Source organism: Nerophis lumbriciformis, linkage group LG26 (assembly GCF_033978685.3).
Source record: "Nerophis lumbriciformis linkage group LG26, RoL_Nlum_v2.1, whole genome shotgun sequence".
NCBI classification, from domain to species: domain Eukaryota; kingdom Metazoa; phylum Chordata; class Actinopteri; order Syngnathiformes; family Syngnathidae; genus Nerophis; species Nerophis lumbriciformis.
Window position 1 is genome coordinate 13,486,422 of NC_084573.2, and position 14,905 is coordinate 13,501,326.

Sequence of the window (14,905 nt, forward strand, 5' to 3'; positions counted from 1 at the left end):
GCTTCTCTGGGCCCGAGATCATCTAAGATGGACTCATGCAAAGTGGAAAAGTGTTCTGTGGTCTGACGAGTCCACTTTTCAAATTGTTTTTGGAAATATTCGACATTGTGTCATCCGGACCAAAGAGGAAAAGAACCATCCAGACTGTTATCGACGCAAAGTTGAAAAGCCAGCATCTGTGATGGTATGGGGGTGCATTAGTGCCCATGGGTAACTTAAGGCACCATTAATGCTGAAAGGTACATACAGGTTTTGGAACAACATATGCTGCCATCGAAGCACCGTCTTTTTCATGGACGCCCCTGCTTATTTCAGCAAGACAATGCCAAGCCACATTCAGCACGTGTTACAACAGCGTGGCTTCGTAAAAAAAGAGTGCGGGTACTTTCCTGGCCCGCCTGCAGTCCAGACCTGTCTCCCATCAAAAATGTGTGGCACATTATGAAGTACAACAGCGGAGACCCCGGACTGTTGAACGAGTGAAGCTCTACATAAAACAAGAATGGGAAAGAATTCCACTTTCAAAGCTTCAACAATTAGTTTCCTCAGTTCCCAATCGTTTATTGAGTGTTGTTAAAAGAAAAGGTGATGTAACACAGTCTTGAACATGCCCTTTTGCAACTACTTTGGCACGTGGTGCAGCCATGAAATTCTAAAAAAAAATAAAGTTTATGAGTTTGAACATCAAATATCTTGTCTTTGTAGTGCATTCAATGGAATATGGGTTGAAAAGGATTTGCAAATCATTGTTTTCCGTTTATATTTACATCTAACACAATTTCCCAACTCATATGGAAACGGGGTTTGCATGTGAACTTTTGACCACGACTGTATATCATACGTGGCTGTGATTTACATCCGTTCCCTGAGCATGAAGGGCTTGGCACATGGGACCTGTAGCTTCACACCGTGGTAATTAACCATGGGAGGTGACTGCTCGAGAAAGGGGAAACAAACACGTCCTCACAATGGTTTATTGTGAAAGCCGGCGATAGTGCTAATTGGACGCCTGGCTAAATGTTTGCTGCACGCTTGCTATGTGATTAATACACCTACCAAGTGACATTGATTGCTTCTTGTTTGGAGACGCCATAGAGCTCAGCGGTTAACACATCTGCACGTTTAGGTCCCTTATTACTTGACGTGAAAGCAATTACATGTCTTGCAAAAAAAAAAAAAAAAAGCCAAACAGAGGAAAAGGCTTCATAAATGAAGGCGTCTAAGCCGCTCAGGTCAATTGATTACGTAAAAAAAAGCCCCCCAAGGCTCCGTTGCTGTGATGTGATTCATCTCTGGCGGCAAGAAAAAATAAAGCGAAAGAAGTGAGAAGTTGACTACTGCTTCGAATAGAAAGACGGAGGACGCGTGGAGAAGTGCGATGCAGGCACATTTCTCCCGCCATTCACATAGAAAAAATGTTCACCCCTCATTCTGAATTCTTGAATTCTGTTCTTTCTTTCGTCGCATTTTAATTGTGTATCAAAGGCGAATTGGTATGGCTTCCCAATGCAACTGCACCGTTTCTTAGAAACTGTTTGCAAAAAGGCAACTACATTTAAAACTGTAAGGCGTACTTAAAAACATGTTTTTTTTGCTCAAAACTCGACAATTTGCCTCATAACCCGGTGCGCCTCATGTACGGAATAATTCCGGTTTTGCTTACCGACCTCGAAGCAGTTTTATTTGGTACATGGTGTAATGATAAGTGTGACCAGTAGATGGCAGTCACACATAAGAGATACGTGTAGACTACAATATGACTCAAGTAAACAACACCAACATTGTATATGTTCCATTGAAAATATAGAACATTACACACGGCTCTCAAAAATCCATCAACATGTTTTGGTACGATTTTGGTAAGCTATGAAGCCGCACCGTTTGATGGATTGTACTGTACTTCAACATACCAGTATTATTATGGTGTGTGTATAAGGTAAGACATATTATCTGGCATTTTGTTTCGCAATATTATGCAAAAGCAACTTTTCTTACCTTCCGGTACCTGCTGATCTGTACTTGGGATCTGCATAAGTCCTTAAAATTTGCACGTGTCCGCCATTGTAGTCCGTGCCGACACCATAGTCGATAAGCTTCTTCTTTTTCTTCTCTATCTTCTTGTTATGGGACATTCATCCTCCGCTGTTGCCATTTCTAATACAAACCCCGTTTCCATATGAGTTGGGAAATTGTGTTAGATGTAAATATAAACGGAATACAATGATTTGCAAATCATTTTCAACCCATATTCAATTGAATGCACTACAAAGACAACATATTTGATGTTCAAACTCATAAACTTAATTTTTTTTGCAAATAATAACTTAGAATTTCATGGCTGCAACACGTGCCAAAGTAGTTGGGAAAGGGCATGTTCACCACTGTGTTACATGGCCTTTCCTTTTAACAACACTCAGTAAACGTTTGAGAACTGAGAAGACACATTTTAGAAGCTTCTCAGGTGGAATTCTTTCCCATTCTTGCTTGATGTACAGCTTAAGTTGTTCAACAGTCCGGGGGTCTCCGTTGTGGTATTTTAGGCTTCATAATGCGCCACACATTTTCAATGGGAGACAGGTCTGGACTACAGGCAGGCCAGTCTAGTACCCGCACTCTTTTACTATGAAGCCACGTTGATGTAACACGTGGCTAGGCATTGTCTTGCTGAAATAAGCAGGGGCGTCCATGATAACGTTGCTTGGATGGCAACATATGTTGCTCTAAAACTTGTATGTACCTTTCAGCATTAATGGCGCCTTCACAGATGTGTAAGTTACCCATGTCTTGGGCACGAATACACCCCCATACCATCACAGATGCTGGCCTTTCAACTTTGTGCCTATAACAATCCGGATGGTTCTTTTCCTCTTTGGTCCGGAGGACACGACGTCCACAGTTTCCAAAAACAATTTGAAATGTGGACTCGTCAGACCACAGAACACTTTTCCACTTTGTATCAGTCCATCTTAGATGAGCTCAGGCCCAGCGAAGCCGACGGCGTTTCTGGGTGTTGTTGATAAACGGTTTTCGCCTTGCATAGGACAGTTTTAACTTGCACTTACAGATGTAGCGACCAACTGTAGTTACTGACAGTGGGTTTCTGAAGTGTTCCTGAGCCCATGTGGTGATATCCTTTACACACTGATGTCGCTTGTTGATGCAGTACAGCCTGAGGGATCGAAGGTCACGGGCTTAGCTGCTTACGTGCAGTGATTTCTCCAGATTCTCTGAACCCTTTGATGATATTACGGACCGTAGATGGTGAAATCGCTAAATTTCTTGCAATAGCTGGTTGAGAAAGGTTTTTCTTAAACTGTTCAACAATTTGCTCACGCATTTGTTGACAAAGTGGTGACCCTCGCCCCATCCTTGTTTGTGAATGACTGAGCATTTCATGGAATCTACTTTTATACCCAATCATGGCACCCACCTGTTCCCAATTTGCCTGTTCACCTGTGGGATGTTCCAAATAAGTGTTTGATGAGCATTCCTCAACTTTATCAGTATTTATTGCCATCTTTCCCAACTTCTTTGTCCCGTGTTGCTGGCATCAAATTCTAAAGTTAATGATTATTTGCAAAAAAAAAATGTTTTTATCAGTTTGAACATCAAATATGTTGTCTTTGTAGCATATTCAACTGAATATGGGTTGAAAAGGATTTGCAAATCATTGTATTCCGTTTATATTTACATCTAACACAATTTCCCAACTCATATGGAAACGGGGTTTGTATAAAGTAGCAGAGGTGGGACCAAGTCATTGTTTTGCAAGTCACAAGTAAGTCTCAAGTCTTTGCCCTCAAGTCCGAGTCAAGTCCCGAGTCAAGACAGGCAAGCCCCGAGTCAAGTCCAAAGTCAAGACTGGAAAGTCTCAAGTCAAGTCCTAAGTCCTGCATTTTGAGTTTCGAGTCCTTTCAAGTCCTTTTAACCACAGACTAATATATTAACACAGATTGTGTATGCTTTTCAAACGCTGTATTTATTTATTAAAACAAGTGCATTTTAAATTGCAGGAAAGAAAATTGTGCTGACATTGCACTTCATAATAGCACTATTAACCAGTCATTTTAAACATGAACTCATTCCTTTACAGAACAAACACATTGAAAAATAAAGTGCAAATGTACTTATTTGTACAAAAGTGTTAACATTGAAAAAACATGACATATACGTGAACATAACAAAAAAGTTGTACTTTTTATATGTCAGGGCCCTATGCTGCATTGCATTTGCAAAAGACCAAATTAGCCAAGAGTCTGTCAGTCATTTGTGCACGATGGGGGCGTAGTATGATGCCACCATGGCTGAAAACTCGCTCCACTGGAGCACTGGAGGCAGGCACTGCCAAGACTCTCATGGCCACTCGGAACAGTGAAGGAAGAGTCTTCATGTTCAATGCCCAGAACAAAAGGGGGAGAGAGTTTTTTTTTTGGGTTGGTGCACTACTTGTAAGTGTATCTTGTGTTTTTTATGTTGATTTAATTAAAAAAAGAAAAGAAAAAAAAAATTATTTCTTGTGCGGCCCGATACCAATCGATCCACGGACCAGTACCGGGCCGCGGCCCGGTGGTTGGGGACCACTGAGGTAAACAACCAACAGTATGTCAGAAAGCTAGCTAAAACGGTACACATATTCATAATATAGTATACATTTTAACTGACCTTTATTTGACTATTTTTGTCTTTTTTTAGGTGGCTAAAATACGCGGTGCTGCTGACCGCCGTCTAACGTTACGTGTGATATATTGACTAACGTAACCCTGCTTGAAAAAAATCACTGAACAAAAAGTATGAATAAGGTAGTGAACTGCAACAGATTCCCGTGTTTGCAATAACGTTATAACGTTAGCAGTGAGTTTACAGCCTCACTGATTTAACTACACAGCAAATAAAAGTCACGTTACTTAGCCAATAAACGTTATCTTACATTCAAAACTTACCCTTCTTTGTGCAACTTCAAATGCCGGACGAAGTTGGAAGTTGTTGCCTCTCCATCAGTCATTTTCGAACCGCATGTGTTCCATACTGCAAACCGTTTTGTGTTGACCACCTCGTAATTTTTATACCCAAACGAAATTATTTTAGGTATCATTTTTTGTTCACTGGCGTGTGGTTTGGACATGTCTTCTTCGTTGGTTGTCCTGCAATTTGATTGGATGAATGCTGTGTGATGAAAACAAAGTAGATGTAATTTGATTGGCTGTTGTACTGAGAGCACACCAGCTGACACACGCAACGCTGATAGACAAGTACACAATGAAAAATACGGAGCGCTCCCGAATAACTTTTTCATCTTTGGGTTTTGGGGAAAGTAGCAAGTCATGTCAAGTCATGTCAATTCAAAAGGCTCAAGTCCAAGTGAAGTCACAAGTCATTGATGTTAAAGTCTAAGTCGAGTTGCAAGTCTTTTTACATTTTGTCAAGTCGAGTCTAAAGTCATCAAATTCATGACTCGAGTCTGACTCGAGTCCAAGTCATGTGACTCGAGTCCACACCTCTGTAAAGTAGTGTAAAGTTCTTACTTATATCCGTCAGTAAAGTCTTCATGAAAGCGCTAAAACATACGGGTGTAGTGAGTAAACATTATTCACCCAAAGAACTTTAGTTATTAGAGAGTTCCGGTCGGACGATTTTTCACGGGACACATTTCCGGCGTTGTTGTTGTTTCCGGATGAGGAGATGCTGCTACGTTAATGATTTAAGTAAAGTCAGAATGTCATTAAACAGTTAGCTCCATCTTTTGACACTTCTTCCACCCCCGTCCTTGCACGCTACACCGCTACAACAAAGATGACGGAGAAAAGTCGCTGTCGAAGGTGAGCCACGTAAATAAGACCGCCCACAAAAACAGCGCATCCGGAAGCGACTGTCAGAAAGCGGCTTGAAGATGACCTGCTCAGTGGGCTTGTGGTTAGAATGTCCGCCCTGCGATCGGTAGAGTCGTGAGTTCAAACCCCGGCCGAGTCATACCAAAGACTATAAAAATGGGACCCATTACCTCCCTGCTTGGCACTCAGCATCAAGGGTTGGAATTGGGGGTTAAATCACCAAAATAATTCCCGAGCGCGGTCACCGCTGCTGCTCACTGCTCACCTCACCTCCCATGGGGTTGATACAAGGGGATGGGTCAAATGCAGAGAGTAATTTCACCACACCTAGCGTGTGTGTGATTATCAGTGGTACTTTAACTTTAACTTTAAGATAATCTATGCAACATTTTGACCAAAGAACCACCATTACATGTTATGTAGACCACAAGGACGTATTTTGCATTTAGAAAAAATAAATAAATACTATGAGTCCCTTAATGCGCCCTACAATCCGGTGCGCCTTATATATGAAAAAAGATCGAAAATAGACTATTCATTGGCAGTGTGCCTTATAATCCGGTGTGCCCTATGTTCCGGAAAATACGGACATTTTTGTCCATTACATCTATCAAAGCAGCAACATGTAATGTACTACTACGGCCTTTCTGTCCGTGTGGGATGTGGTCTCTCGCTGGCCTGGGGTCTGGCTGTCCCCTGCTTTTCTCGTGCCTTGTCCTCTGCTGGGTGTGTCTGTCTGCGGCCTGCTGCTGGCTCTTATGGGCTGCGTGGTGGGCCGGGCTCTGGGGTTCCTGTCGCTGGCCGGCCTGGCTGCTTGGGGGCGGTGGTCTCTGGTTCCCAGGGCGCCACATCTACTGTTTGTGGGTTGGGCTCTCGGAGAGGCTGGGGCCGTACTCTGGCTCCCACACACACTGGGAGTCAAATGTATTGTACATGCAAATTCACATATACTCACATATGTACATACATACATACATAGGTACCTACGCTCCCACATACATACACAGATACAGTACATATCTACATACTCAAAGTTCGTACATCCACACGCACATTCGTTGTACAAACATACACATACTGTACATATACATTCACTGTACAAACATACATATACATTCACTGTACAAACATACATATACACATACTGTACATATACATTCACTGTACAAACATACATATACATTCACTGTACAAACATACATATACACATACTGTACATATACATTCACTGTACAGACATACATATACACATTCTGTACATATACAAGTACATATGCATACATACACTAATGCACATAGTCACGTTTCCTCAAACATATATTAACGTTGTTGCCCTAGGGTAAACTGGGTATAACACATGGCACACGGACAAAGCTTAACCTAATTTTACTATAACAATCTACAAGGTTTATGTAGGTTGCTTCTCTTTCTCCCCCTCCATTTTTCTGCATTCTTTCGTATCTCTAGTTATCATTATGTATTTGTATTGATGCATTTGAACAACTGTATTGTTGATAATAGAGGTAAATTATTGGTATTTTTCATTATCAATAGAGCTATTTCTATTGGTATTTGTATTGCTCCACTTGTAGTATCCTACACTTCTCTTTTGTACAGTAAATCTGAACAGCCGATATGGGTATCTACATCAACTATTTGATTTGCCTGAGAAGCTGGACAGGACAAAAAAGTAAAAAAAATTTAATAAAATAAAAACATTTTAAAAAGTAATGTACTACTACACATGTGTAGTCTGTAATGCAGGGATATTCACATAAATGGTTTTGTGGCTACATTTCCAGAAAGCAAATGAATTAGGAGCCGGACTTCCCCCTTCACTATTATTAGGGACCGCAATGTCCCTTTGGGACAGAGGACCCTATTGTATTTCGTGCGTTTTATTATTATTATAATTATTATTATTATTATACCGCCACCTCTTTGAGCTGTAATTTGACCCCCTTAACATTCTTCACCATATTTGACACACACATCAGGACTGGCGAAATTTGCCATCTACTAAAAAAAACAAAAACAAACTCAAAATTGCACTCAAGCGCCCCCTAGGAAAAAACAGACAAAACTGCTTGTAACTTCCGGTAGGATTGTTGTAGAGACATGAAACAAAAATATCTATGTAGGTCTGACTCAGACCTAGATTTCATACTTTGACATCTTTCAGCAAAAATAAAAAAAAAAGTTGGCAATTCCCCCTTCAGAACAAAAGTTTACTAAAAACAGTCACGTTTGCCTCTTTGAGCTGTAATTTGACCACCTTAACATGCTTTAAAACTCACCAAACTGGACACACACATCAGGACTGGCAAAAATTGCGATCTAATAAAAGAAACCTAACCCCAAAACTCAAAATTGTGCTCTAGCGCCCCCTAGGAAGAAAACACAGACACAACTGCTCCTCGGTAGAAAACTCAGACAAAACTGCCTGTAACTTCCAGTAGGAATGTCTTATGAAACAAACACCTCTATGTAGGTCTCACTTAGACCTACATTTCATATATTGACAACCCCCAGCAAAAATCAACAGGAAGTTTGCAATTTCCCCTTCAAAACAAAAGTTTTGTAAAAACCGGTCACTTTTTTTCAAACATTATCTCCTCTGAGCGTGTTTGTCGTGTCGGCTTCAAACTAGCACAGGAGAGAGATTGAACCCTTCTGATTAAAAGTTGACCAAAGAGTTTTAATTACTGCTCCGGTTTGGATTTTATGTGCCGTCAAAGTCGGTCCCGTCCATCGCTGCTAGCAGCTTTAATTCTTATTGTTGTTATATTCCGAAGAACCAGCGTACTCTACAGTAGACATTTGATTTTGGTCTGTTTAGTAATCCAATCAACTTTTAGGGTTTTTTCTGGGGATGTAAAAAAAAAACAAGTTAACTTTTTGTCATGATCCGTTGCCCGGATCATGTTTTGTTTAGTTAAAGACTCCCTTAGTTCTGTTTCAGCACTCCTGGGTTTGTGTTTTCTTGGTTGCCATGGGTGCTGATTATTTCCACCTGCCTCTGATTAGTGTTTCGGGACGCTCACCTGCTCCCGCGCACTAATCAGAGAGCTGTTTATTCCTGCTTTTCTTCACACTCGGTCTGGCTGTCTTGTTTGCTCATGCAACAAGTTACGTTGGGGACTTATGCAGATCCCAAATACAAATCAGCAGGTACCAAAAGGTAAGAAAAGTTGCTTTTGCGTAATATTGCGAATTAAAACACCAGATCATATGTCTTACCTTATACACACACCATAATAATACTCGCATGATGAAGCACATAAAACAGTGCAGCCCACACGTATCTCTTATGTGTGACTGCCATATACTGGTCACACTTATCATTACACCACGTACCAAATAAAATTGCCTTATAGTCCAGAAAATATGGTAATCTGTGTGTACGTACTGGTAGTTAATGCCATACTTTTTTGGGATTAATTACAAGTTAACTCATTAATCAGCACTAAAATACTTAACATTTAGAAAGTGTGGATCCAGGAATGTAATATTGCAAGTTAGCGCACTATTTTCTGGCGTTTTGCTTATTTTTGAGTGACCTAAATGACAACATTTAGGCAGCAATCTATATTTTCGAGAAGCTTTAAAGTCTGATTCTTAAAAATGGCTGAAATTGAGTTGAATGTTTTTCCAGCTAACGACTAATCCTGCACTTATACTTCCGTTATAACACCACAAATGGGTACTTTATTGATTCTGCAGCCTCGCAAGCAGCCAAACAGCAATAGTGTCGCCCACTCTTTGCTTTCTTAGGACAAAAAAAAAAAAAAACCCTGCCTTTCCCACCCAGCAGGGCGACAATCAGTGTGAGACACAAGGAAAAAAAAGGGGGAAAAAACAGATCTCTTCCTCTTTTCGTTTATCTCACTTATATACCTTTTCGGATCAGTCCGCCTCCGGCTCATTTCCTCCATAAAATCAGTGCCTGTGCCTCTTTCATTTCTGTTTCTCCTCGCCGCCGCAAATTGCTGCGGTTGTTCTTTTGTGTTGAAAAGAGTCAAAAATGGACACACCTTTGCCGCAGAGTGCAGCTTATCGACTTGTACCTGCAGTTGTGTTTGTCAGGTAGTGTGCAGCCTGCTAGGTGGCTGGATAACAAGTCAGAGCTCACAATTTCCTGCCCTGAGGCTAAAGGAAAAGTGTGTGTGTGTGTGTGTGTGCGTGTGTGTGTGCATGTGTGTGTGTGCGTGTGTGTGTGTGTGTGTGTGTGTGTGTGTGTGTGTGTGTGTGTGTGTGTGTGTGTGTGTGTGTGTGTTCTGGCAATGCTTACTTAATGGGGACATCGCTCTGTTTACACAGTCACCTTTAGGGGACCTCTGACGGTATGGGGACAAAAAAACAGGTCCCCTAAAGCAGTGGTCCCCAACTTTTTTGTAGCTGCGGACCAGTCAACGCTTGAATTATTATTATTATTTTATTTTTTTTTGTCATAAAGAAATACAATCATGTGTGCTTACGGACTGTATTCCGGCAGACTGTATTGATATTTATTGATATATAATGTAGGAACCAGAAATATTAATAACAGAAAGAAACAACCCTTTTGTGTGAATGAGTGTTAATGGGGGAGGGAGTTTTTTTGGGTTGGTGCACTAATTGTAAGTGGATCTTGTGTTTTTTTTATGTTGATTTAATAAAAAAAATTAAAAAAACGTTTAATTTTTTTTAATTTTTTTTTTATTTCTTGTGCGGCCCGGTACCAATCGATCCACGGACCCGGTGGCTGGGGACCACTGCCCTAAAGGGAAACCTTTTTAAAAGATAGTCGGATCCATTCTGAAGATGCCTAAGTGATTTTTAAGCTTTGGCCCTGTCATGTCTGTGTGATCATGTTTTTGTTTTGGTCATGTTCGGTTTTGTTTTTGGACTTTTTGTGCACTTTTGTTTTGTCACCTTGCAACCATTAGTTTTCACCTGTCACGTCACGCACCTGTTTCACGTTTTGAGTCACGCACCTGTTTTCGTTAATCATGTCTATAGTATTTAAGTTCATTGTTTTCAGTTTGTCGTTCTGACGACATCCCGCATTCATACCCCTGTCACACTCTGTCTACCTCTGCGCACTTCATGCCATGTCCAAGTAAGTTTTTGTTTATTAAGCCACAGTTAGTGTTTTTTGTTGTTCATAGTTTCTGCCTTTGTGCGAGTATTTGTTTTCATAGCCAAGTCGTTTTCTCCGCCACTGTGCGCGCTTTTCGTTTGTACTTTTTTGTAGTTATAGTTTTTAAATAAATCATGTATTCACCTTCACGCCACTTCTGGTCCAATTCACTTGCACCTCGGGAGAACAAACCAAGCCATGGTCCCAGTCGTGACAGGCCCATAAAACATGTTTACTGAAAAGTAAACATGTTTAACATCCAATTTGAACTTTGTTTTTTTTAAATGGTCCTCAGTGTCACGTACAAATTTGTGTGAATTATGCCAAATTATTTAAATGTGGTCCCCATGAACCATATTAACTATTTTTCCCAAGGGTCCCCAGTAAGAATGATCAGCACATTACTTCAAATCCAGAGATTTAAAGACGTGTATGAGCTAACTGGGCAGTGGCTATTTTACCTTTTTTTTTTTTATGCCTCCACAACCTGTAGAAAGGGTGGTCCCCACAAGTCATGATCAAAAACTGGGTCCCCATTCCAAATGATAACCAGTATGTGTGTGTGTGTGTGTGTGTGTGTGTGTGTGTGTGTGTGTGTGTGGGGCGTCTGTTCGGCTCTAATGGACCATCCATTCAATCTTTTAATTGAGTGTCTTTAATCTGTCTCCCCTGACCCCTTTTTGTCCATTTTAGTATTTTTTTCCCCTCCTGACTCTTTCACTCCCCTTCCCCTCGCTATCGATTTCACTCATATATCTTTTTTCTTTTTCTCCCCCCCTCCCGTTATTTTTCACCGACAGCTTGTTCAGACTTTGGCCATTACCTGTTGAGACAGTATGAAGTCGAGGTACCTCAGACTGAAATGACAGGCCATTGGACTGTGATTTTTGCAGCCCTTTGAGTGGCAGAACTTGGAGTGTGGTGGAGGACGACGTTGTCTGGAAAAGGAAAAGACAAGACCTTGATGATGGCGATCGGATTAATTTTCTTTTTGCGTTCAATAAAAGTACAGTAGGTCTTTGTACGCCCCACTTTACGGATACCATCTCGGTTATCCAAACATCGTGTGTAATAAAAGAAGTCCGTTTGCCAGCGTATTATTCTGCGGAATCACGTGCCCAAACAATTATAATTATGAGTTGGAGACTTTATGACAGGCCTGGGCAATTATTTTGACTCAGGGGGCCAAATTTAGAGACAAAAAATGTGTCTGGGGGCCGTTTTATACAAAACCTCACAATAATGTCCGATTGAATGCTAAAAACTAGAGATGTCCGATAATGGCTTTTTTGCCGATATTCCGATATTGTCCAACTCTTAATTACCGATTCCGATATCAACCGATACCGATATATACAGTCGTGGAATTAACACATTATTATGCCTAATTTTGTTGTGATGCCCCGCTGGATGCGTTAAACAATGTAACAAGGTTTTCCAAAATGCACTGCCATATTTATTATTGAAGTCACAAAGTGCATTCTTTTTTTTTTAACATGCCTCAAAACAGCAGCTTGGAATTTGGGACATGCTCTCCCTGAGAGAGCATGAGGAGGTTGAAGTGGGCGGGGGGGTGGGGGGTTAGGGGCTAGCGGGGGGTGTATATTGTAGCGTCCCCGAAGAGTTAGTGCTGCAAGGGTTTCTGGGTATTTGTTCTGTTGTGTTTATGTTGTGTTACGGTGCAAAATGTGTTTGTCATTCTTGTTTGGTGTGGGTTCACAGTGTGGCGCATATTTGTAACAGTGTTAAAGTTGTTTACACGGCCACCCTCGGTCAGACCTGTATGGCTGTTGACCAAGTATGCGTTGCATTTATTTGTGTGTGTGAAAAGCCGTAGATATTATGTGATTGGGCCGGCACGCAAAGGCAGTGCCTTTAAGGTTTATTGGCGCTCTGTACTTCTCCCTACGTCCGTGTACACAGTGGCGTTTTAAAAAGTCATACATTTTACTTTTTGAAAACGATAATTTCCGATATTACATTTTAAAGCATTTATCGGCCGATAATATCGGCAGTCCGATATTATCAGACATCTCTAGTTAAAATGTCAATGCAAGGACCTGCCAATGTGTTTACAGTATTTGCTTTAGCTCCAAGTGCGATCAGCACGTTGCGCCTTCGCCTAGTGTTCCGTTTTGTTGTACCACTTTGATTTTTGAGGATTAAATCACGTTCTTACCTGCACGCTTTGTCCGGAATGATCCGTCTGCATTTTGGGAGAACGAACCCTTGCAGTAAGCTGTGAAAACCCACGTCGTGACAATGATAAATGTATGTATTGTCCTGTTATATCTCATATTCTGTATTGTTGTTTTGGAAAAAAGGTTGTCATAAACGTTACTTAATTCATTAAAGGATTGAATATAAAGTCTCTCTACTAACCCACCAGTGCCTCCATGGAAATGCCCCCCACTACCTCAAAGAACTACTCACCCCCCAACTCCTCCACTCGACACCTCCGCTCCGGACAGGCTAACCTCCTCCAACCTCCGAGGACAAAGCTACGAACAATGGGAGACCGGGCTTTCTGCTCCGCCGCTCCCAGTCTGTGGAACGCTCTCCCTGACCACCTGAGGGCACCACAGACTGTGGATGCTTCTAAAAAAGACTTAAAAACCCTTCTTTTTTTTAAATAAAGGCTTTTTTTTAGATATATGCATACTCGTTGTAGCTATTTGGCTGTTTTAGTTTTTATTTTTATTTATTTTTTATTATTTTTTATTTTTTATTTTTTTAATACACTGTAGCACTTTGAGGTTGTTTACTCAATGTAAACTGCTTTTTACAAATAAAATCTATTATTATTATTATTATTATTATTATTATTATTATTATTATGCATGATCCTGTTATATCTCACATTCTATATTGTTGTTTTGGAAAAAAGGTTGTCATAAACGTTACTTAATTCATTAAAGGATTGAATACACAGTCTCCCTACGAACCCACCAGTGCCTCCATGGAAATGCCCCCTCTACCTCAAAGAACTACTCACCCCCCAAATCCTCTACTCGACACTTCCGCTCCGGACAGGCTAACCTCCTCCAACCTCTGAGGACAAAGCAACGGTCTGTGGAACGCTCTCCCTGACCACCTGAGGGCACCACAGACTGTGGATGCTTCTAAAAAAGACTTAAAAACCCTTCTTTTTTTTTAAAAAAAAAGCTTGTTTTTTTAGATATATGCATACTAGTTCTAGCTATTTGGCTGTCCTAGTTTTTATTTTTTTATTTTTTTTTTTATATTATCTTTTTATTTGTTTAATACACCGTAGCACTTTGAGGTTGTTTACTCAATGTAAAGTGCTTTTTACAAATAAAATATATTATTATTATTATGCGTGATCCTATTATATCTCACATTCTATATTGTTGTTTTGGAAACAGGTTGTCATAAACGTTACTTAATTCATTAAAAAAAAAAAGAATACAAAAGAAAACACATTTTTATGCATATGTAAATGTATTCAGTTATAAACATGCATTCACTTTCTTCTTTCCTTCATGGATCTAAACTTTACCGCTGCCGGTATTTTAAAAAAATATATTTTTATTGTAATATTTCCAGAATGTGTTTGTTCTATTTTTGGCCAAAGTAAGACAATCAGACGTTGTCTTTATTTTTTGGTTTGAATGTCATGAATTTCCTCCAATTTTTAAGTGAACGGTGAAAATATTTAATAGTGAAATCTACATATTTTCAAGGTTTGTCTATTATTGGTGTTTATTCAATTTTTTCCCCCCCACTATCCTTGGTCTTGATTGTCTTCTTTGCTGTGTACCCAGTGCCATCACTTTGTACCCCTGTGAGCCCTGGGAGCCGTACAGTATTATATGACATTACTAATATTTTCAAAACCTTATCATCCCAATTTTAATAGCTTGGTCTGTTATGAGGACGGACAGAATCCTTTAAAGCGCCCCCCCCCCTCCAAAAAAAAAAAAAAAAGGGAGAA

The 14,905-nt window shown here is 40.3% G+C and overlaps 1 protein-coding gene across 2 annotated transcripts in view; it reads left to right on the top strand.

Annotated features, from left to right (window-relative positions):
- Positions 1–14,905, top strand: part of LOC133623876 (glutamate receptor ionotropic, kainate 2-like) — a 333,817-nt gene that overhangs the window by 40,692 nt on the left and 278,220 nt on the right. The window lies entirely within an intron of this gene.